Source organism: Ambystoma mexicanum, chromosome 1q, assembly GCF_040938575.1.
Source record: "Ambystoma mexicanum isolate Mex_15411 chromosome 1q, UKY_AmexF1_1, whole genome shotgun sequence".
Taxonomy (NCBI): Eukaryota; Metazoa; Chordata; class Amphibia; order Caudata; family Ambystomatidae; genus Ambystoma; species Ambystoma mexicanum.
In genome coordinates, this window is record NC_090922.1 from 1,230,921,200 (window position 1) to 1,230,942,753 (window position 21,554).

General features: G+C 49.5%; 1 protein-coding gene across 3 annotated transcripts in view; it reads left to right on the forward strand.

Annotated features, from left to right (window-relative positions):
• The window catches only part of ITGB3BP (integrin subunit beta 3 binding protein), a 610,626-nt gene that overhangs the window by 42,858 nt on the left and 546,214 nt on the right, over positions 1–21,554 (forward strand). The gene's annotated exons all lie outside the window — the stretch shown is intronic.

A 21,554-nucleotide genomic window follows, 5' to 3' on the forward strand; every position in this document is an offset into this window, starting at 1 on the left:
TCTTGTGTGACCGGCATAAGGTCGGTACCAGCGTCTGTACAAGTGGCATAGAGCAGGTAGTAGTTCCGTCTTGCTTTTGTGCAACTTCACTTCTAATAGTGCCTTTTGTGCAAGTGTTTACCCCCGTTAATACAGATATTTGTTTTTGCCGCACACCCTCCACCAATAATATCTCCCTGTGTGCCTTTGCTTACTTGGACTTTGGAAGTTCCGCGTTCACTTTCGTTTTCTCTTCGGTCCTTCCAATGCATCGAAGGCAGAGTTAAGGTGCCACGCCAAAGCTATAGTCGGGTCTGAGGAGGGGAGGCATGGGCATGCGGCTAGCGGTTGTTAACTGAGTGTCCTCCATTTTGGCTGGTCGTTGGAGCTCAGTCCCCCCGGGTCCCTGGTCCCACCAGGAACACCAAGAACACTCCTCGCACACCACGACGCTCCGTCTCCGGGTGCAAGGTTTTAGCTTGGAAGCTCCTCCTTGATGGTAAACAATGAAGCTCTCTCGTGCATGAGTCCGAACACCAAAAACACTCCTCACACTCCGAAACTTAGTTGAAGAAAATGGAAAAATGGGGATCAAATGATAACCTGAGCCTTGTTTGCATTATCGGAAAACCTCCCAGGCCTCAACATGATTTTCCCTGTTTGAACTCCTTTATGGACAAGAACCATGGGATATCCTGGATATGTTGAGGGAATCTTGGGAGGAGAGAGAGGAGACTCCAATTCCCCTTTCTCAGACTGCAAATAGATTGAAAGAACACATGCAGGTTGTACAGTCTTTGGTACAGGCTCTCATGGTTAAGGCACAAGGGCAAGAAAAAGCATCTTACGATAGAAGGGTTTCCCTCAGACCCTCTTCAATAGGTCAAAAGATACTCGTGCTATTACCTATTTCAGATAATAAACTGTGTCCAAGTGGCATGGACCATAGGACATCATAGAGCAAACGGGCCCATGTAATTATAAGATCTCACAACCTGACCGTCGCCTTAAAACACAAATCTATCATGTCAATTTAGTAAAGCAGTGGAAAGAAAATCCCAAAGAGTCTCGGGTCATAATATTATCTTGTCTCTTACCAGAAGACCTGGAAAGTAAGGCCCTAATTTCATCTGACCTCAATAACAATCTGAGACGAGGTCTATATGAGCTTATAAGGCAGTATACTGATGTATTTCGGGAAGAACCAGTGAGAGTAAAGGGTATTTATCATATCCGCATTCCCATAGGTAAAGTGGTACACCTAAAACCGTATTGGTCACCTGAAACTAGAAAAGAAACCATAATTCAGGAAGGCAAAACTATGCTAGAGGCTATCCACATTGAACCTTCCAACAGCCTTTGGTCCTTCCCCATCATGTTGGAGGCCAAATCCAATGGTAGTTGTAGATGTTGTATAGATTTTCGTAAATTAAATGCCATTTCTGCCTTTGACGCCTACCCAATGCCCCATATCGATGATCTGATGGATCGGCTGGGTAATGCTGTATATTTTTCAACACTCAATCTCACAAAGGGATATTGGCAAGTTCCTTTGCATGGGCCTGATAGAGTAAACTGCCTTCGCTAACCCTATGGGGTGGTTTCAATTCAAAGTACTACCTTTTAGGCTACTTGGTGCTCCTGCAACATTTCAGAGACTTGTGGATACAATTTTACAACCATACTTGGAATTTTGCAGAGCCTATATAGACGGCGTAGTAATACACAGCAAGTCATGGGAAGATCATTTATACCACCTCTATTCCATCATGAGAGTATTAATAAAAGCAGGATTAACTGCTAATCCTAGAAAGTGTAAATTGGCCCAATCAGTAAAATATTTGTTTTTGTTTGTAGGCAATGGCACCGTCCAACCAAAGCAGGACAAGGTGAGGGCCGTCCTGAATACACTACCTCCAAAAACAAAGATCTAAGGGCCTTCTTGGGACTAAACAGGTATTGCTGCAGGTTTATTCCAAATGTTTCTAGCAAAACATCCAAACTGACAGACAAGTTGAAAAATGCTAAGCCCCAAGATCAAGTGGGAATAACAGGATGAAATGTGTTATACGACCTTGTAACAGGCCCTATGCCAGAGCCCAGTTTTAGGTGTGGCCGGTTTCTCCAATGAATTAATTCTTCAGAGTGATGCTTCCTTAATGGGATTAGGAGCTGTTCTGTCACAAAACTATGATGGGTATGAACATCCCATCCTATACATCAGCAGAAAACTCTTCCCCAGAGAGAAATATTATTCAGTCATTCAGCTAGAGGTGCTGGCAATTAAATGGTCCATAATCTACCTAAAGTATTACCTCTTAGGTTGCTGGTTTAGCTTAGTGATAGACCACTCTTCACTAGTCTGGATTAGTCGAAGGGTGGAATCCAACCCTCGGCCAATGCAGTGGTTTTTGGACCTTCAGCCGTATTGCTTCACAGTTGAACACCGGAAAGGATGAGAGCAAGGTAACGTGTACTTCCCCTCCTCGTTTCCCAGTGAAGCACCCTGGTCCAACTATCATTGGGGAAAGGTATTTGAGAAACCTGAGGGCGTTCTCACTCCTAAACCCCTTGGATCCTCTGTGCAGGTGGCCAGGGAATTGCAATTGCTCTTGGGTCCCAACCCTGGAGCGGAGAAGTGAGGGAGGATCACCTGGGTGGAAGGTCTTTGTGGACTGAGAGTAGGGAGCCCTTGGGCGAGACATGGTATTCCCCTTTCCCTACTGACGACCAACCCTTCCCTGACCTTTATAGGTTATTGTAAGTCAGCTCCCCTGGTTTCCCCACATGAAAACCCCGACATTACTGGGACAAAGAAGAGGCAACTAAGAGCAATGAAGACTACAATCTTCTACCACTCTGGTACAGGGATGAGGAAGATGACAATTAAGAACAGTGAAGGTCAGGCATGTCCCTTTAATTGTGGTCAGGCATGGCTTATAGGACATCCACATCCGCAGCCTGTCAAGGGGCTGCAGGTTAATAAAAGGAGACCGGCCAATCGGTAAATAGAGGGAGAGGAGAAGCTGCAGGAAGTCCAGTGTAAGTGACAGGGAACTTTGTTTGAAAACCATGCTGAGGTCTGCAGAGAGAGGCGGTTTCTGGAAGCATGGCGTAGAAGCTGTGGCTCTGTGGAACAGGCCAAACATTGTGAAGGGAGCTGGGTGGAGAGGCTATCCCTTTTCCTTGTGGTTTCTGATGCTTGTTCTCCTTGTGTCGGTCACCACAGGAGTGTCTCAGAGGCAGGAGTTGGATCCCTGGCTTGACGAGCAGAAGGCTGTATGATCCATGCTGCTGGGAAGCCTGTGAACGCGAGAGTTTCAATCAAATGAGAAACCTGGTGAACAAATATTTTAACTTGTCCGTACGAGGAATACTTTGTAACAGAGTGGTTGCGTGTTTGATGATAAACGTTTTCAAAGGTCTCTGATTCAATCCATTGTCAAATATTGAAATACTAGGAATACTATTTGGAGTGGTCGTTTGTTGGAGGAAACACGTTCTCAAAAGTCTCAGAATGCTGGGCATTTAATTTGAAGTGAATTAAAGAAATTTTACACAGCGGGTTGAATGAAAAGTGTGTTCTGAGTGCAATCCGTACCTATTGAATACCGTACTGAATCAACACCTTAAAAAATACAACCAATGTTTATTGAATGCCGAACTGAGTGAAAACCTTACAAAAGATCAGAACTGTTATATATGAAGTTAAGAAGTTAAACTGAACTTTAAATTCAAGTAAACCCCTTGCATGCTGAATTCTAAAGTGAATGGAACTTTAACATTCCAACAAAGAAAGGCATATTGGATAACAAATTGGGTGAAAACTGCATAGAACAAAGAATTACATTGAAAGTGGAATTAATTAAAACTTTGAAGTTTGTTAAAACACAGTTGCAATTTGTACATGAAAAGTCAACTATAAAAGGAAGGCGCACAAGAGTGGCAACAAACTTTAAAAAGACAAAAAGATATTTTTGTGCTCCTAAAATTAAGTCTTGGGAAGGGAACCCTGACACTTGAAACATTTATTGACTTGAGACCGGAGTCTCAAGATTCTTTTGTGATTGGAACTGTGTTACTTGAAACTTGGGTAAGGGAACCCCTGAGTATTGGTTAAAAGTCCTGAACTCAAGAGGTAATTTTGAGACATTTCACTGGAACTGTTTTATACTTGGGGAAGGGTGCTGAAAAGACCCTGCGAACCGGAAGAGGCTCATAACTTTATGTTGGACACTGTTTCTTTTGGATGCTGACATCCCTACACATTGTACAGATTAGTTGTGAGTGCAAGTATAGGTTTTTGACTCAGACTTTCCTTAGTTTTATTTAGGTAGTGGAATCCCACCTTAGTATAGGGAAAGATAGGCTTCTTTCCAACCCGACATTTAAATTAATAAGAGTGGTTGCTTTCAATTCTAAATCTGTTGTTTGTGTCTTGCTTCATGAGGCCTTCACAACAGATGGTAGTCTGGCAAGAGTAAAAATAGTATTAGTGCATTGGTGCCAACATCTAGATATTCTAGTTTTGGTGGAAGGGGCTCTTGAAGCCTAATTTTGACTCTGGCAGAATTGACATCACTGGAAAGTTTGGTCTTACCCTTATAAGTAAGCAAAGGGCGAGGGGCCGTGCCTGGTTTTTAAAGTCATCTCTTTTTAGACTTTCCCCAAAACAATTCTCAAGTGAATTGATTCTGCATGAACATTAGGTCTGCTAATCAAATTCACTTACACTCTGGCCTTTGATGTTAATGGTTTCTATCCTAGGGCAGCAATCTCCGCCCTATAGTCAGTTGGACTCCCATTGGAAACCTGAAAAAATGAATTCCTAATAACTTTACAAATTGAAAAATAAAGGTATTAAGAAAATCAAAAAAGTTGCGCTCTAGTTCCTATTCATTTTCCCATTGATAAAAAAGGTCAATTTTTGCTCCACCGCAGAGCCCAAACCACTGGACGGATTTGGACCAGGTCCAAAAAAACTTGGGCACAATCTGTGTGTGGTTTTCCATTCAGTAGCTTTTAAAATATTTAGTGGAAAATGGGTTCCCCCTTCTCCAAAATAGATAGCTATAGTTTTGGTAAATTGCCAAGAAACCGGGTGTTTATAAATGGAACAGCCGCCATCTTTATTTTGTTCTCGATGCAATAGATAGCCGCGAGTATAGCCGAGGATATTGGAAAATGAAACTCAGCAAAAGACAATTTGCAGGTCAAAAATATGCAAATGTCATCGGGCTAGAGGTTTCACCAAGTGAAATTTGGGAGTTGGAAGGGGTCTAGGGACTGAGTTTGCAACTGTTGGGATGGTTTCCGGGTATGCCAGAGGTCGTCTGGGGGTCCGTCTGACTCCCAAGGGCCCAAAACCCTTCCCCAGAATAAATGGAGGACTCCGCCAACGGCAAGTTAGAACTGTGGTTTATTACAAAAAACCAACAGGGATCATACAAGACAATCAGGATTCTCCAGTACATCTCAACTTTACAATGCGTGCTCCCCAGTTTTGTTGTGACATTGCGTCATGACCTGGGCCCTTCCGTGAAAATCTATCTTCCCTGCAATTGGGTACCGAGAGTGGTAATCCCTTTAGTAAACCCCTATAGAGGTTATTCTACTGGTCCTTGCATGTCATGTGGCTGGCCTGCCCTCCCCAAAAAATGATCTATTACATTGTTGCAGAGTAGTGAGCTTATCATTTGGTTCTTGCCCTTTGCCATCCACCCCTGATTTTCTTTGTCGCGATTGGCTAGAGCTGATCTCCCCAGGCCTGGGATTCAAATCGGATCTCAGCTCTCTGTACACCTCTTCAAGGTGATGTGAAACGACTATGTGTCTGAATTGTAACTGATAGTATAGCACCTTTGACTATGAGAGTGCGTTTCCCATTGCAACACTTGTTTCACCTTCCGTTTGGGCAGCTTGGATCGGCTTGCTTTCCCACCACAGGTAAATGCCCTTTGTCTCGTTCGGTTGTATCACATGCTTGTGGATCACAAAATCGAGCTCTTGGGTTTGTAATTATAGGATTTATTCCCCTTTTCTGCAGCTGGTCCCTTGTCGTTTGGAATGTGGCTCTTTTATCGCTGACCTTGGCTGTGAGCTGGGACCGCGCTTCTTGCAGCCTGAACCTGCTACTTCTGCCTTCGCTGTGTGGCTTGAGGCCTTCTGTAATTTTCCTAGAGTTATAATGCGATTTCTACATGTTCGTGTTATGCTAGGTTTCCTATAGATTAGTCACATGTGATGAAATCTGGCTCCATGTATACTCATGTAGTCTCATAGGATTTATTGCAATAACAATCTGAAAGCTTGCTCAGGATCTCTTGGTGCCTTGCATTTCTGCATTATTGCATTTGACTAATGAGAAAAATAATAAAAGCTTTGATGGTATGTATATGTATCTGTCTTATATATATATATATATATGTATAGAACTGTGTAAGCATGTTATTTGTGTAGGCAAATGTGTGTTTGTGTAATGTGGTGCAGGGCTGCGAGTGTGCTTTGACTAACACAGCTATGTCATGGTGTCAGAAGTGGCATCAGCACAATGGTTGCTTGGTGCTTAATCAAGGCTGTCCATTAGGATATTCCCATCCACAACCTCCGTTGTGTCCCCTGTTCCAGAAATAATATGCACTGGATTCTGTCTGTATGGCTGGTTGAGGGGATGCCTCTGTGTATGAGTCAGCCATTGGTACCGTTGGGATTCGTCCGAAATAGGATGGGTGACTGCAAGCGTTCCTGGCTCTTTGTCGTTTCATGTACCTGGGGGTGAGGCGGGGCATTCCTGGTACCCCCTCTTCAGTCCTCGCTCTGGTCGACCTGTCGACCACTTCGCTATATGGTACTACCTTTATCCTTGGTAGCAACATTTTTGTTGGCCCTCTGAGGTGTCCACTACATGATCGTCGAAATTCCAGGACATGTAACTGCACACTCCTCCTGGGTTGCACCATACACATTTTCCTGCATAATTCTTGCTGTTGAATGGATTATCTATCGTCATTGTATCATGTGGGAATAGTGAACATTCTTATTCCCTTTCTCAGCTCATCTCTTTCTTTCACTTTTTTGTCTTTTTCATTTCCTATATTCACATCCATCATAACCTTCATCCCCATCGTCTTCTCTTTCATTTTGCGCCATTGAGTGATGCAGATCTTGATCACACACATTTCCACTGGTACTAATATTAACGCCCCTAGTAATACTTTCAGTCCATCTGCCAGCCATGAAGGCATCCATGACCAGAGGTATGCTATCCATCTTTGGTCTCTCCAGTCCCTTTGGCTTCATCCTCCATTTTGGCATCCATCTTCGACAGTTGCGTTACTGCCTCCGTCAGAATGCCATTGTCTCAGTTATTGGCATGTTCGAACGTGCAACAGAAACTTCCAATTTTTGCGCAAACTCTTCCTTCCATTGCTGTGTGAAGGTACAGAACATATCTATTCTGGATCGCCATTAACCTTACTTCTCTGAGCTCTTCTTTTATTGTGTTGAAGCCATATACGAGTTTGTCAGCATCAGTTCCCACCTGGTAATCTGCAGGCATTTCGCGGTTGCATACGTCTGTACTGATGGATCCACTGACGCAAAAAACATTTCTGTCCTGCTGAATAACATATGTTCAGGTGGCACATCATCTAGGGATGTTTCTGACTCTGATGAGAAATAGTTGCCTCTGTTTACTCCACTCACTTCCTCGGACCGTTTCTCTTTTCATTTTCCTCCTAACTTCATAGACCTTTTCTTTCTTGTGTTAGTGTCCATCTTCGGGAAGTCATCAAGCATTCTATCCATTGGGGGGCGCTACCAGTGATGGCATATTGATGTGTACCAGCGAGCAAACGCCTCCCTAGTTGGGTGGCAGATTCCTGTATGCCTTGGATCCACACGCCCAGTAATGACCATCATTACTGCAGTGCCCATCTTCATTGCTGGATGCTTTTCTGTGTACCTGCATTCTGTGTTATCAACAACTCTTACTTCTCCCTCATTCTTGTAGTACAATGCTGGTTTCTTCAGTGGTATTCTAGGCATCGGTCCAGCTTCATTGTCTACCCAGGTGAGCATTTTGGCACTTGCATCCCGTTCCTTCAGGCACTTGTCATTTTCTCCTTGTACTGTATTCACTGGCGATTGTACTAAGGTGTGTGCTTTGCCTCCTACTATTCCATCCTTACATCCTTCCTCTGTGTATGCTTGGCCATACGTGGGCATCTGTGGTCTTTCCCAACATCCTGGTTGTCCTCCTATTTCTTTCATCTCCCCCCTCCCCCTTCTGCGGGCAGGGCAGCTCTTTCAGTGTTATTGCTTTCATATCACCTTTCTGTAGCCGGTCAGTTATGTATTCTATAGCTTGATCTAACTGCCAGTAATTGTTCATCATGTCAAGTGTCGTTATGTAACTATCTTCGTATGGGGAGTTCACCCAAGACATCCATCTCAATGTAGCCGTTTTCCCTATGCATCTTCCTTGGGTTGTAACCATGGATAAGTATATGAGACATTGGACTCTTGCTGCTGGTATTTCAGTTGCTATGAATGTTCTGGAGGCACTCATGGCATAGCGGATTAGTGAGCAGACATAACGGCTCTCCCCGGCGGTTTCCTTACCTACTTTGGTCATAGACACTCTAGCAGTGTCCGTGGATTATAGCTCCACCCCCTCATGTCTGTGTCAGCACTGCGCTTACCTCCTTAACGTGCTCTCCTGTCCACCTGACATGGTCGTTCCACCTGCTGGCGTTGGGGCAATATTAGTAGAGGATACAGCAGTTTCACTAGACACAAGCAATATTCGCCAGAATATGAATGCAAAGACCCCACTTGGGAATAAAAGACACAAGAGAAGCACATTTTTAATAATTTCCCTCGTTAACTGTGCTGCTGGATCCTTGTGCAGCTTGAAGATATTCTTTGCCTACCTGAAAAGCGCAAAAGCTGACCGTTACCTAGTGTTATATTAGTTTTAAGCCCTGTGGATCATGTAATCGCTCATTACGAAAACAAATAGCTGTTCCCACACAGTTCTGCTTCTAGGGTCTCTTAATAATGCAAGAGCTGATGGGTTTCCTTGTTCAAGTTGTGGGTAAGCTTGGGCCAAATATGCTATGAAAACATGGAAATATATACTAGGAGGACATGCTCGGAATCTGTTGGACCATCTAAGGAAATTGACAAATTGGCCCAAAAAGGTATCGGGTTGTAGATCATTGGACAACATGAACAGGCATACAAAATCACAGTCGCACTTTCATGAAGAATGTATGTAAAATAACAGACAGTAAATCCTCACTCTGGATGTGTAGGAAGTCCTTGCCCTAACTCTGCTGCCCTTGAGTGAGTAACCATTGGGTGTCCTCCACTTGGCAGTGCAAGTTCATAATTATCTCCTTGTTCTTCTTGCTGAGGATCATTGGCCCTGCCGATCTCATTGCCAGGTGAGGCCACAGCTTTGTAGGGCTTGATGTGTGTGAGGTGGTTCCACACTGTCTTTCCCTCGAGCCTGACTGCCCTTTCTTTCACTGCTTCAACTATATAAGGGCCGGTAAATCTAGGTGCGTTCCATCGACGGACGAAATTTCGTATAAGTACACGGTCCCACGGTCCCCTGGAAAACAGGTGGTTCTTTTAACACGTCCTCTGTGGCGTTGACACTGTTGTTATCTCTGCTGGCTTAAGGGCCTCCCTAGTGTTGTATCTGGTGAGAGATAAGAGGCACTAGCAATCAAGCAAGTAACATAATGATACATTTCCTGGCCTAAACCAGTCGCCCTACTCTGCATCTTTTAGTGCGTTACTGGGAGGAGCCAGGGGATGTTGAATGCGCCGTCCTGTCGCATCCTCGTGAGGGGTTAAATGATGGTCGGACCTGGGCTTGTTGCGCAATGCAAATAATTCTACAGGTAACCAGTGGAGCCAATTTGTGTTGGTGCTCTTTTTCGTTTTTGAAATGCTTTCCTTCAAAAGGCCATTGAGGTGTTAATACACCCAGTTTGCTAGCGGCTGATCAGCACAGGAAAATGTGTCTTGAATGCATTGCAACGTTGTGATATGTTTGAACATCTTGTTGGCGAAGTGAGGGCCATTGTTAGACCGCAGGACCTCACACACGCCCCATCGTGGGAATACTTTTCAGACCAGAAATTTCGCTGCCCTGAGGGCGTCAGGATGGTAACAGGGGCCAGCCTCAATCCACCGAGAGAATGGGCATACAACCACTATCATGTAGCGGTATCCTTGGCAGATTTGGATCATCTCAACATAATCTGCTGCTTCATTTCCGCTTGAAATAGGATGTTCTCCTCATGTGTGTGCTTGGCATGTAACTATTGCTAGCTGTTCAGGATTATGTATGACATCCACTAGTCTGCCCAATAGGAATGCATGTTGTAATGGTGACCCGACAGTCTGTCTGAAACCCCTCTTCATCCATCGTGACAGCCCTGAATGTACAGTTCAAGTCACGTACGCGGAATTCGAGTATATCGTCACCTCCTTCTTTCTTCTGTGCTTTAATGCCAATATTAAGGCCACTCGTTCTGCTGCCTGTGCTGAATAATGTGAGGGCAATCACGCACTGACCACTACTTCACCCTGAGCCTTACCACTGCCGTCCCAGTATGTCTGACCCTATCTGTCTGGTCAGTTGTCAAAGAACCGTGAATGTAAAGCACATCTCCCCCCTAAAGTGCGTCCTCCTGTACCTGGCGGGTATCACTGAATTCCTTCAAGTTTTCGGCGCAGTCATGCGCGTAGTCACCGTCCTCTAAGACATCAGCGACGAAAGTCCTTGGATTGAGAAGCCTGCACCTTATTACCTTGATGGTTGGATTTGATAGTAGTGCCTCGTACCCTGATGCTCTTTATGTTGTCAGAGTGCTCTTTGGTCTCTCTAGCATTGCAAAGAGGGCATGCACCACATAAAGAGTGGTGCTGAACCCATGGTAATGCTTGCTGACTTGTCCACTGCCAGTGTGGCTGCAGCCAAAGCTCGTTCGCACGGATAGTGTCCTCTCATTACTGGGTTTAGCTTCCCGCTGTAATAGGCTTGTGTCCCAAGCTTGTATTCTGTGTCAGGACTGCTGTCATCACTACCCCATCGGAGTGTGAGAACAAAAAGAATTCCGTCTGGGATCCCTAACACTGGAGCTGTGCATATCACTTCCTGCAGCTCATTGAATGCTTCAGTCATCTCTGTTGTACATCGTATGATTTTGCCTCCCTTTTGTGTTTCCTTCAGTGCAGTGTAGAGGTCTGGTGTAAGTGCTGTATTCAAAGACCCATGCCCTGCAGTAGTTGTATAGCCCCAAGAATTGCTGCATTTCTCTCACTGTTGTGGGCTTTGCTGTCCTGCGTATTGCCTTCGACCTTTCTGTCGTCACCTGTCTGCCTTTTTGGGAAATCATCTGTCCAATGTATGGCATTTCCTTCTGATAGTACTATAGTTTGGCTTTGTCCACCTTGTATCCCTTGTCAGCTAGCACTGTCAGCATGTGCACTCAGTCATCATGTCGTCTACTTACTATATGACTGTGTGCTCTATCTGTAAGTTGCCTACGTCCATCTGGAGGACTCTATTGAATATGGAGTGTGACACACAATACCCTTTGGGAAGTCTTGTATGTTTTCACTCTGGTTTCTATACAGGAAGCAAGTCAAGTCTTCTGAGTCTGTGTGTAGCGGTATAGAGAAGAAGGCATTATTCAAGTCTATGACCGTGAAACAGGCAGCTTCCGCTGGAATGCTGCACAAAAATGTCGCTGGATTAGGAAACAAAGGATATTCTGCTTCTACAATAGGATTAAGACGGCGCATGTCCTGTATAAAATGCCACGACCGCCCCCTTTTGCTTTCTTAACAGGGTACACAGCTGTGTTGCATTGTGATTCGGATGGTACTAGGATGCCCTGCTTCACTGGTGCTGTAATTGTCTCATAAATGCCCTTGTCTGTCTCCCCTGAGAGTGAGTATTGTTTGACTCTGGGTAAAATTGCTCCTGGTTTCAGCTTTATCTCCACTCCTCCCATCCCCCTTCAGAAGCCCCACATCATAAGGACTAGTGGTCCATAAGATGCTGAGCACCTTGGCCATGTCCTCCTCGCAGAAGGAGGGTGGTGCTTCAGCGCCATCGCCATCCTCTGTGGTACCTCAGTGTAATGTATCTTTATCCATATGTCACACTCATGTCGAACACCATCTCATGGTCTAATCTGTTGTCTCTGAACAATCCTTCATCTATCACTATGATCAACCTGTAACCCTCAGCTACAGCGATCACTGCTCTGCATGATCTTCCTGTGTTGTCCATCTTGTGTACTGCTATCCACTCGTCTCCCACAACCACTGCTTCAAATTATAGTGGTACTATTGTCCGTATCTGTGGTCTGAATAAATACTCATTTGGAATGCGCCACATCTTCCCTTGAATCCCTGAGAGCCTGGCAATTGTAATCTCTGTCTCGTATTGGAACAACTTCTCATCCACTGGTGTGGATTCCCTTGTCTGTAAATGAGATTGTCATGTTGACTCTGCTCATAATGTCTCTCCCCAATATGTTAACGGGTGTCTGTCGAGAGTAAAGTAAAGCCACAGATAAATCGTGTTCCCCTATAGAAAGGGAAATATTGTTTGTGAAAGGAACCACTTCGGTAACCCCAGAGAATCCTTGAGTATTCATGGCATCCATCTCAAATGCAGGATTTAGTCACCCCTGTGTCTACAAGAAAGGAAAAAGTCTTGCCACCTATTGACACCCCCTATGGAAGGTTCCTACGCAGGGTTGGGTGTGATCGACCGGATGGAACACATCAAGTCAGTCTGTGGGCTGTCCTATTGAGGGTAGAAGGACATCCCACTCCCTAAAAATGGGTTGTTCCCCACCATGGTGCCCCTCCCAAGTTCATAATGGGGCTTGTTGCTATGGCGTCGGTACGTGCTACTTTCCCGTTGTTTGGTTGTATGCTGTTCTGTACCTGCTCTGTGTTACCTGTTATCTGGGGTGATTGCAAATACTGTGGAATAGGTGCTTGCATCTGTGGTGTCCCTGCCATGGGCTGGTGTGCCTGTGGGTGTGCACTCGGTGTCTTTCCTTGTTGTTGTTGTGCTTGGTCCTGTGTGTAATATTCATTCTGTTCCCCTTGATATGCATCCCCCTGCTTCTGCACACCCTCGAAATGTGTCCTATCTGCCCACACATCCAGCACTGTGGTGGCTCCCTCCCTTGCCCTTGGAAACATCCTGAATAATCCCGAAAGCCCTGCTGCACATATCCTTGAAACCTCCTGGACATCCCTCTTGATTGTGATGTATCTGTAGCCCATACCCGCGTCCCGTGGGTGGCCCCTCTCTTCCTCGAAACCCGTGCTGCATGTTCCCCCACCCCATGAATCCTCCCCTGTGGGTGGCGGTGTGTACTGCTGTTGTGGTGTTGTATGTCCCCCTGCGCTCGTTAGTACCGCCCTTCCAAGGTATACTTCGATAGTTTCTTCTGCACTAACTTCGCTTCCTCTTTCTTTCTTTCCTCGTTCATCTTTTCTTGCAGCAGCCTACAATGGTGTACTATCGTGAGCCGTACTTCTGGCCAAGGCTTTGCTTCCATGCCTAGTAATTTCATAAACTGCTTCTGTACTGGCAACCCTTGTCACAACATATGATAAAATAAATCTACTGTTTTGTCCCACGGTTCTCGAGTTTCAAGGTGCCAAAGCTCTTGAATCGCCGGAATATAATTAATATAAGGGATCTTCATCTTCCCGCATCTTTCGAGCCATAATTGAACTAATGTCTGACGTGACTGGGTATTGTATCATTAGAGCTTGCCATATGGCAGCTCAGCACTACGGCGAACCATCATGTGCTGTGTCCTGCATGGTCACTCCTGGGAACCACGCCCTTTTCCATACGTCCTGAGTGGTCTCCCAGAGAACCGCCACTAGTAGTCCATTTACATCCCCCACTACTAGCCTCTGTCCCACGGTCATTCTTTCAATTTTATATATCCATTTTCCTGTACCCACTGTTAACGAAGGCAGCCTACTTCTCTCTCAGAAACGGCAAAGTTCTGTCTAGGTCAATGCCTTTAATTCCCACCTCCTCCACCTCCTCACCTGTACTGGCTTCTTCTGATGAACTCTCGGTCGATATCGCTCTTCTTTCTCTCCAGATGGTATCCGGACTGTTTTTGTGGAGATTAGGACAAGCTCTACTGGAGGCCACCTTGCCAAATAGCAAAATGCTAGGCAAAGGGGACACACAGGGAGCCGGCCCCACAACCAGGGAAAAGCGTAACTGAAAAACCCTGGAGGACTGGATATGTTACCAGTGCAGTTGGTGTTTGAAGATGCTGCTTGAAGAGGGGACTCCACGTCCCAGAATGCACTCCCGGAATCCGAGGAATGTAGAACCAGATAAGGAGGAAGGGTTTGAAGCAGGAGGTAAGCCAACAGTGCACGGGAAGCCAGAATAAAGGCTTCCATTGCAGAGTGCTGATAGGGAGACTGAGAGCCGCTTGATAAAGCAGAGAAAGTGGACAAAGCCAACGATCCCCGGGAAGGTAAGCACGGGAAGAATGAGGCTGTACCGAACCAACAGGAGCGAGGCTCGTACACTCGGAAGCACAAACAAGGGAGAGAGCGAGAAGGAGGGAGGGTGAAAACAGAGAAGGGAACTGCAAGCGGAGTAGGACATAATCTTACTTCGGGATGTGAAGGAAGTCATACACTAGCGTGTAAACCCACAGAGGAAGCAGGGTTGCAACGCACCGGGGCTACAGAGTGACGTGTGTAAGTAGGCGTCCCTCCGTGCGTGCGTCAGAAAACTAGACCGCTGCTCCTACTTCAGAGTTAGCCCCTCTTCCATCGCCTCCACAGTATGCATGGCGTGCACGTCATGACATTCTCACATTCTCCTTGTCAATGTGTTTCATGGGTATATACTGAGGTTGCCCCCTCCCTATTCCAGTAGGGGCAGCTGTGTAAACCCTACCTCCCTGTTCGCTCCTTTAGTCATTCTAATCTGCCTGTTGGTATCCCTAATGTCTGCGTATGCTCCTCTAGTCAATTGCACATCCCTGTAATACTCCCCTCTGATCCTAGTGTTGGAACACGCTATAGCCGTCTCCCCCTTCCTTCATCCTGGGTGAAACCTAAGACTCAACGTTTGGGACTAGGCCATCAATGTTGCATAACTCGTCCACCAACCGTTGTGTTCGTTCGTCCTTGTCTCTTAGATCCCCCTTTAACGGTCCCCTTTCCCATGTCACACATTTGTCCACACTTTTCCCTGTGGACTGAGGCTTGAGTGGCCCACTTCCCTGGTCGCCAATGTCCCTTGCTTCGTTGTCTGAATCAGAGCCTATATTACAATAAAAGTCATCCACGAAGCTCAGTCTCCTAGAAGTGGTGTCTGTGTTGGGTTTCATAGTAAAGTCTGTCACAGAAGCCGTGCTTGTCCCCTCCCTGCAGGACCTATGGCCTGTTTCCTGTCCTGTGTGGTTGTGCTGTCTGGCTCCGCTCGTCGGCCCCCTCCTGCTCTGTCATTTCTCGTGCTCACTGTCCATCGTGTTTTTACGTCTCTGATTGCATGCTCCTCCTCCTCCTTGCATGTGTGCTTTTGTGCTATTCACTCTTCCTGCCACTTTCTTCGTTCCCTATCTATTAACATTCGTTTTTCCTTCTCATGTGCTTTCCTTCGTTTCTCGATCTCTTCTTGCTCCTTCCTCTCTGCTCCTGCTCTTTCTCTTCCTCCCTCTTCCTCTCTCTGTGCTCGCTCGCTAGTCTCTCTCCTCTTTCCCTCTCCCTCCTGTCTCCTCCATTATTTTGGCCCAGTCGCTTGCTTCACTGCTCTCCTTAGGCCCTCTATTTCCTTGGTTACCCCCACTCCCTCTCCCGTTGTCTTCCCTTCCAGCTTTAGGAGAATCTGTCCACCTACCCATTTCTTTTTTGCAATGCCCACTAGCCCCTCCTTCGTGCTCCTCTGTGCCTCGCTTCTCGCTCCCTTTTCACCAATCAATTGCCCCATTCCCTTCTGCCCCTCTTCCTTGGTATATGGTGGTGGCTTGAATATCGTGTTTGAATACCCTTCTGCTGCTTTTAGCTCCTGTAATGGGCACATCCCCTGCTGATCGTCTGTGTCCTCAGAGGTTTTGCACGCAGGGGTGGGTGGAGGGTGTGGGTGTAGGCCCCTGCGCCTCCTGCAGGCTCAGCATCCATTGACGCCATGCCACGTCCCCCTTGCCCTCCTGAAACATCCACCACAGCTCAAACATTGCAGTGCGACTGGCTAGCTTCTTCCCCGTGTAGGTACCCTGTAAGTGTGTCAGTAGTGATTGCTGCACATCCTTGGAGAGACATCCGCAAGGTGTCCATGGTTTGGTCAAATTACCCTATGTGCTTTTAGTCCAAACTACACTATATTTACAAAACTTATCCTTATAAGGCGGGAGGGTCTTAAACAGGTGCTGTAGGGGCGTGTCACTCCCACACTTCCCTTGATACATTGCTTTTACTTGACCTCAAATCGAGGGTTTCGATAATCCGCTGTTAGGGGAAAAACACAATATAGTGGCAATTCAATTTACTTCAAGCTTCTCTGGTTTAGCAACAACCTGTCAGGTGTGCTTCGTACACCGCCCTCACAAAACTCTCTGGCTCCTCAGGCACACCCCAACTCTTGCGCATGCGCCTTCCTCGCACCGCCACTGGTCAACCTCCTCTACGAAGTTTAGGTTTCTCAACACTGTGTCCACAACATCTTGTGCTCTCCAAGACCTAGGCACAGAACTACGGGTGACGTCACCATTTCGCTAAACAAGGTAGTGCTACGAAGCACTTACAACGCGCACTTTGCTAGAACCCTGTTGCCCGAAATATACACACAACTCCAACACAAACCCCACAGCTGTCTTCCTGCCTCCTAGCAGAGTATACCACTATTTTCTTGTGTTCATTCTGTACCTGCAGCGTCGTCTTGCAAATAACTACCTCCTCGAGACTTGACCATTTAAATCACCTTCCGCAATCTGGGCCAGCTCCCTTTGCTAAACCTTACGGGAATACCGTCATCTATGACCCAAGCTAAAACGCCCAACCCACAGGAACTCCACTATTTACATAACTTCTGCCATCCGTGCCCTCGAGTCAATAGTCTAGGTTGTTCACCAGAAATTTTACTTTGAAGCCAAATGTGCCCCAACCACAGAAAAGCACATCTACCTCTGCTCCTGTCCCTACTAACCTCGACAATGCTAGACAATACTCGACAATACTCTATGATACTCCACAATACTCGATTTCACCCTCACACCCCCAGTTTCTGTGTGGCCTGGTCAATACTTACACTTTGTGGTCTGCTGACGCTGCTCGGCTGACGCCTCTCCCAAAACAGACACTTCGCTCTTCTGGTCTGCTGGACTGCCTTTACACAAGGCATGCTTTCCCCGTTGTCTCGAATCCCATGAGGCGTCCCGCAGCCTCAGGCTCTGCGGCGGGAGAGTGTGCTTCGTGCCGGGCTAACGTAGCCCAACCATCGACTCTGCTACCAACTTGTTGGGATGGTTCCCTGGTAAGCCCCAGGTCACCTGGGGGTCCGTCTAACTTCCAAGGGCCCAACACCCTTCCCCAGAATAAAAGGATGGCTTGGCCAAAGGTACATTACAACTGTGTTTTATTGCAAAAAACAAACAGGGATCATAAAAGACTATCAGGATTCTCCAGTAAATCTCAACTTTACAATGCATGCTCCTCAGTTTTGTTGTGACATTGTGTCATTACCTGGGCCCTTCCCCGTATCCAGCTGCTGCTTCCTTTCTGCCAGACGGAGCATTTCTTCCCTGATGATTCCATCCCTCATACTGCTGAATCCACCTGTTCGAGGCAGATTACCGCACTGGGTAAGCCCTATTGACTTCGTGCTTTCAAAGCGCATGCTGCACCTTCATTACATCTGAGCATTTCAATTTGTGCTCCTCGCCTCACGCAGTGGGAGGACTGATTCATCCTGTTGTTAAATGTGCTGAACCCAACTCATGGGTTTTCTCTGGTTTTTCCATGACTATTCAACTTCTGTGGCCTCTTTGTTCCGGCCCTTACAACATGGCCGCATCATTTTTGGGCATTGTTGGGACTTCCATGACCTGCTTGCACTCCCTCCTCCCATTGGTTGCCTTGGTTCTAAAGGCCAATCGCAGCAATCGGGAGGTGGGAGCAGGCCGCAACAACAAAGGCCCGCAACGAAGGCCCATGTCTGCCCCCTGTCTGCTACCATGATGCTGCCCGCCCCCAAACCCCTCTGGTCCCCTGTGAAGTCCCGCTGTGCCCCTCACCCGTTTCTGGTCCCCCGTGAGGTCCCATTGTGCCACCCACCTCCCCCGGTCCCCTGTGATGCCCTGCTGTGCCCCCCACCCCCGTCTGGTCCCCCTTGTTGTCCTGCTGTGCCCCCACCACCCTCTGGTCCCCTGTGATGTCCCGCTGTGCTCCCCACCCCCCCTTCTAGTCCCACGTGATGTCCCGCTGTGCCACCCACCTCCCCCCGGTCCCTTGTGATGTCCCGCTGTGCTCCCTACCCCCTTCTGGTCCCCCTTGTCCTGCTGTGACCCCACCCCCCTCTGGTCCCCAGTGATGTCCCGCTGTGCCACCCACCCGCCTCTGGTCCCCCATGAAGTCCAGCTGTGACCCCCATCCCCACTGTGATGCCCCACTGTGCCCTCCAACCCCCTCTGGTCCCCCTTGTTGTCCTGCTGTGCCCCCACCCCCTAGTGTTCCCCTTGTTGTCCTGCTGTGCCCCCCACCCCTCCTTTGGTCCCCCGTGATGTCCTGCTGTGCCCCCCACACACCCCTGGTCCCCAGTGATGTCCCGCTGTGCCCCCACCCCCATCTGGTCCCCTGTGATGTCCTGCTGTGCCCCCCACCCTCCCTCTGGTCCCCCTGTGATTTCCCGCTGTGCCCTTCAACCCGCCTCTGGTCCCCTGTGATGTCCCACTGTGCCCCCCTTCCCCCTCCTGGTCCCCTGTGATGTCCTGCTGTGCCCCCCATACCTCCTCTGGTCACCTGTGATGTCCTGCTGTGCCCCCCACACCCCCTCTGGACCCTGTGATGTCCCGCTGTGCCCCCCACCCCCATCTGGTCCCCCGTGATGTCCTGCTGTGCCCTCCACCCTCCCTCTGGTACCCTGTGATTTTCTGCTGTGCCCCCCACCCCCCTCTCTGGTCCCCTGTGATGTCCTGCTGTGCCGCCCACCTCCCCCCTGGTCCCCTGTGATGTCCCGCTGTGCCTCCTAACTCCTTCTGGTCCCCCTTGTTGTCCTGCTGTGACCCCCCACCCACCTCTGGTCCCCCATGATGTCCCGATGTGCCCCTCACCACTGCTCTGGTACCCTGTGATGTCCCGCTGTGCCCCCCTCTGGTCCCCTGTGATGTCCCGCTGTGACCCCCACCGTGATGTCCCGCTGTGCCCCCAACACCCTCTGGTCCCACTTGTCCTGCTGTGCCCCCACCCCCTAGTGTCGTCCTTGTTGTCCTGCTGTGCCCCCCACCCCCCTCTGGGCCCCTGTGATGTCCCGCTGTGCCCCCCAAACCCCCCACGCCCCCTCTGATCCCCCGTGATGTCCCGCTGTGCCACCCTCCCCCCTCTGGTCCCCCATGAAGTCCCGCTGTGACCCCCATCCCCACCGTGATGCACCGCTGTGCCCTCAAACCCCCTCTGGTCCCCCTTGTTGTCCTGCTGTTCCCCCACCCCCTCTGGTCCCCCGTGATGTCCCACTGTGCCCCCACCCCCATCTGGTCCCCCGTGATGACCTGATGTGCCCCCCACCCTCCCTCTGGTCCCCCCGTGATTTCCTGCTGTGCCCCCCACCTCGCCTCTGGTCCCCTGTGATGTCCGACTGTGCCCCCCACACCCATACTGGACCCCTTTGATGTCCTGCTGTGCCCCCCACACCTCCTCTGATCCCCCGTGAAGTCCCGCTGTGACCCCCATCCCCACCGTGATGTCCCACTGTGCCCCCCACACCCCTTCTGGACCCCGTGATGTCCCCCTGTGCCCCCCACACCGATCTGGTCCCCTGTGATGTCCTGCTGTGCCCTCCACCCTCCCTCTGGTACCCTGTGATTTCCTGCTGTGCCCCCCACCCATCTCTCTGGTCCCCTGTGATGTCCTGCTGTGCAGCCCACCTCCCCCCTGGTCCCCCGTGATGTCCTGCTGTGCCCCCTAACTCCTTCCGGTCCCCCTTGTTGTCCTGCTGTGACCCCCCACCCCCCTCAGGTCCCCCGTGATGTCCTGATGTGCCCCTCACCCCTGCTCTGGTCCCCCGTGATGTCCTGCTGTGCCCCCCCTCTGGTCCCCCATGATGTCCCGCTGTGACCCCCATTGTGATGTCTCACTGTGCCCCCCAACACCCTCTGGACCCCCTAGTCCTGCTGTGCCCCCACCCCCTAGTGTCCCCCTTGTTGTCCTGCTGTGCCCCCCACCCCTCCTCTGTTCCCCCGTGATGTCCTGCTGTGCCCCCCACACCTCCTCTGGTCCCCCGTGATGTCCTGCTATGCCCCCACCCCCATCTGGTCACACATGATGTCCTGCTGTACCCCCCACCCTCCCTCTGGTCCCCCCGTGATTTCCTGCTGTGCCCCCTACCCCGCCTCTCGTCCCCTGTGATGTCCCGCTGTGCCCCCCACACCCTCTGTGGACCCCTGTGATGTCCTGCTGTGCCCCCCACCCCCATCTGGTCCCCCGTGATGTCCTGCTGTGCCCCCCACCCTCCCTCTGGTACCCTGTGGTTTCCTGCTGTGTCCCCCACCACCCTCTCTGGTCCTCTGTGATGTCCCGCTGTGACCCCCATCCCCACCGTGATGCCCCGCTGTGCCCTTCAACCCTCTCTGGTCCCCCTTGTTGTCCTGCTGTGCCCCCACCCCCTAGTGTCCCCCTTGTTGTCCTGCTGTGCCCCCCACCCCTCCTCTGGTTCCCTGTGATGTCCTGCTTTCCCCCCGCACCCCGTCTGGTCCCCCGTGATGTCCCGCTGTGCCCCCACCCCCATCTGGTCCCCCGTGATGTCCTGCTGTGCCCCCCACCCTCCCTCTGGTCCCCAGTGATTTCCTGCTGTGCCCCCCACCCGGCCTCTGGTCCCCTGTGATGTCCCGCTGTGCCCCCCACACCCCCTCTGGACCCCCGTGATGTCCCGATGTGCCCCCCACCCCCATCTGGTCCCCCGTGATGTCCTGCTGTGCCCCCCACCCTCCCTCTGGTACCCTGTGATTTCCTGCTGTGCCCCCCACCCCCCTCTCTGGTCCCCTGTGATGTCCTTCTGTGCCACCCACCTCCCCCCTGGTCCCCCGTGATGTCCCACTGTGCCCCCTAACCCCTTCTGGTCCCCCTTGTTGTCCTGCTGTGACCACCCCACCCCCCTCGTGTCCCCCGTGATGTCCCGATGTGCCCCTCACCCCTGCTATGGTCCCCCGTGATGTCCCGCTGTGCCCCCCCTCTGGTCCCCCGTTATGTTTCGCTGTGACCCACACTGTAATGTCCCACTGTGCCCCCCAACACCCTCTGGTCCCCCTTGTTGTCCTGCTGTGCCC